General features: G+C 64.5%; 2 protein-coding genes across 2 annotated transcripts in view; one reads left to right on the forward strand and one right to left on the reverse strand.

Annotated features, from left to right (window-relative positions):
• ARL3 (ADP ribosylation factor like GTPase 3) overlaps positions 1–106 on the reverse strand; it is a 39,552-nt gene extending 39,446 nt beyond the window's left edge. Inside the window, exon 1 of the mRNA XM_019502740.1 lies at positions 1–106. The gene's annotated coding sequence lies outside the window, so the exon portion shown is untranslated.
• Positions 107–224: 118 nt separating this feature from the next.
• The window catches only part of SFXN2 (sideroflexin 2), a 14,965-nt gene continuing 12,479 nt past the window's right edge, over positions 225–2,710 (forward strand). The window contains exons 1-2 of the mRNA XM_019502741.1: positions 225–287; positions 1,667–1,750. The gene's annotated coding sequence lies outside the window, so the exon portion shown is untranslated. The remainder of the gene's footprint in view (positions 288–1,666; positions 1,751–2,710) is intronic.

The following is a 2,710-nucleotide window of genomic DNA, read 5'->3' on the forward strand; positions in this document are numbered from 1 at the left end:
TCTACGCGGCTCCCGGGTTACCATGGGCAACTGCGTCATGCACGCCGGCGCCGCTGACGTCTCACGTCACCGCCCCCCCCGCCGCCGCGGTGACGCAGGCACGCAAGGACGGAACGTGAGCGCAACGGCGCGGGGAGGAGGGGGCGGGTCCCAGCCCCGCCCCGCCCCCTCCGGGGCTGTGCAGTGGGCGCATGCGTGTTGGGAGCTGGAGGCGGGGAGGCTGCAGGGCGCTGATTGGCCGCGGCGGGCCACGGCGGCGGCGCCCACGTGGGCTGGAGACGGGGCAGGTAAAAACGGGAAGCGCGTGCAAGGGGGGGAGGGGCTGTAGTGTGTTACACGTGGGGCCTTGCAGCGCGCGCTAGTGTCGTGCAGTGTGGCATGGAGCAGCACGTGCCCGTGATGCGCAGGTGGGCTTGTGCAACGTCAGTGCAGTGCAGCGTGGCCATGAGCAGCACGTGCCAGCGATGCCCGGTGTGGGCGCAGCGTCGGCTTTGGCAGTGCAGTGCAGTGCAGTGCGGGCCTGTGCGCCAGTGGTGCGTGGGGGGGGCCGCGCAGCGCCCGGGGCCAGCGTGGCTGCTTCGGCGGGGGCCAGTGGGCGCCACACTGCGCCCAGGGGTGGGGGAGCCGGGGCCGCCCCTCGGGGTGCGGAGGTGGGTCGGGGGCGCCGTGTGCCGCGCGGGCAGACCCCCTCGGCCAGGAGCGGGGGTGTCCAGCCCCCTCGCCCGCTCTGCTGCCCGCCCGGCTAAGGGCGCGTTGAGACCGGCGTCTCCGTCTCCATCTCCGTGGCGTCGTGCGTGGACCCTCTCGCGCGCCCCGTGTGCAGTCAGCGAGCGAGACCCCCCGCGCGGGGCCTTAACCAGGGGTTAATCTTTGCTCCGAGGTCGGAGGCGCCTGGGCTCGGACCCGCCTGTCCCAGGGTTCGCGCGGCTGATCGCTCCCCGGGGCGGCGCGGTGCTAATTAATAACCAGGCGTTGCAGGGGGTGGCGGGACGCCGGGTGCCTCTTGCCCCCTGTGGGCACTGGGACGGGAGCGGGGTCGGGCCCTCGTGATGCCCAGCTCCTGGCGCAGCTCGAGCGGCCTGCTCCCCGACTCCTGGGCTCGTGAGTCCGGTCTGCATCCCTGCCCCGCTGCAGGCTTCATGGCAGTGCCTGCCCACATCTACCCCTTGCAGCCCCTGACTCTAGCTGGCCACCCGGACCTGGTCTGTTCTGCTCCCCTGGGTTGCCGCACTCTGGTCGGATCCGCACCGCCTGCAGCCCAGTGGAGGAGAGGCCCTGGCAGTCCTTCCCTCTGCTCCCTGGGGCTCCTGATTGGAAATGGATCTTGGGAGCCTTCACTTAACCGCCCCCATCCCTGTGAGAGCAGCCCAGGCCACTTCCCAGCTCTGCCACTGCCCTCCTGTGTGTCCCTAGGCATGTCCTTTAATCTGCCTGCACCCAGGAGACGGAGCAGGACCCAGCTCCAGTTGGTTGCTGCCTCCTACTTTTTCTCCCGTCTGAAGTAGGTGGCCTGGTGCAGGGCTGCGTGTCCCCTGTTCCAAGTTCCTTGGGCACCTTGGCAGGACGCCGAGGATCCTCACAAGAGAATTGCGAAAGACGCAGCGTTTCCCAGGCAGTGATGGGGCTTTATAAGTCACTTTTTTTTTTTTTTTCAGCATTCATCCAGGGAATAATTAACTTTCTCTAAGACTCGGTGTGTGCGCAGCTGGCGAGCTCCAGCTAAGAGCCGACAGCTGGGACCGCGCTCACGGTAAGTCAGCTTGAAACCTCCTAGCCTGGGAGTTTTCAGCATGGTTGCTTTGCTGCCCAGAACATGGCAGCTCAGGTGTTGCTTGCTCCTGGCGGCTGTTCCCGGTGCTCAGATCCCAGGATCCTGCCCCTGCTCCCAAACATTAGCCCTTGGCTATCTCGTCCAGTGCCCCCGTCTCCAGAGCGCTGCAGGTACCGGTTGGTGGTTGCAGCCAGCTCTGGAGAGGCCAGTGAGTCTCCTCATTGCAAAGAGCCGTAAGGAAGTGGGGATGTCCCGGGTGGCAGTGAAAACCCTGCAGCTCCTGACTCCCAGGCCCACATCCTAGCCATTGCTGCCTCATTAGTCCACAAACACGATCCTACTTCGCGTTGACCCTGCAAGGATCGTGGAATAAGCAACGTGGCAGGTTCCCACTGGAAATGTTCTGGCTCTTCGTGAAGTCTTCGTGGCAGATGGAGCTTGTAACCTCTGCAGACCCAACAACGATATCCAGGACAGTTATAGGAGTCCGTGGGACTGGAGGGCAGCTGCAGTGTCTAAATGCCCTGCCTGGGACAGCGTCGCTGGCCTCGAAGGAAAGGATCGGAGGACTCATGCTCTTTCATCCAAGGCTGCAGGTTCCCCAGCGAAGCACCTGCAGCTGTGGGGGGCTTTAGGAACAGGGGGCAATGGGCTGTGCTGCGAAACGTTAAACCGAGGCAGTGAAGCAGTCAGGCAGGGAGGCCCAAGGGAAGGTTTCTTTCTTGGGGTTGCAGAAGTGCTGAGTCTGGCTCTGTATTCAGTATTACCCCCCAGCTGTGTCTTGGTTAGACCCGTGATTCCCACCCGGGTGCTGCAGCAGCTTGGGGGTCCCGTGAGATCCTTCACAGAATCACAGAAGTCGGGTCGGACGGGACCTTGCAGATCTTCAAGTCCGACCCCCCGCCTGGGCAGGAGAAAAACTGGGCTCAAAAGACTCCA

Source organism: Gavialis gangeticus, unplaced genomic scaffold (genome assembly GCF_001723915.1).
Source record: "Gavialis gangeticus isolate Ggan-Ray unplaced genomic scaffold, GavGan_comp1, whole genome shotgun sequence".
In the NCBI taxonomy this organism is placed as follows: domain Eukaryota; kingdom Metazoa; phylum Chordata; order Crocodylia; family Gavialidae; genus Gavialis; species Gavialis gangeticus.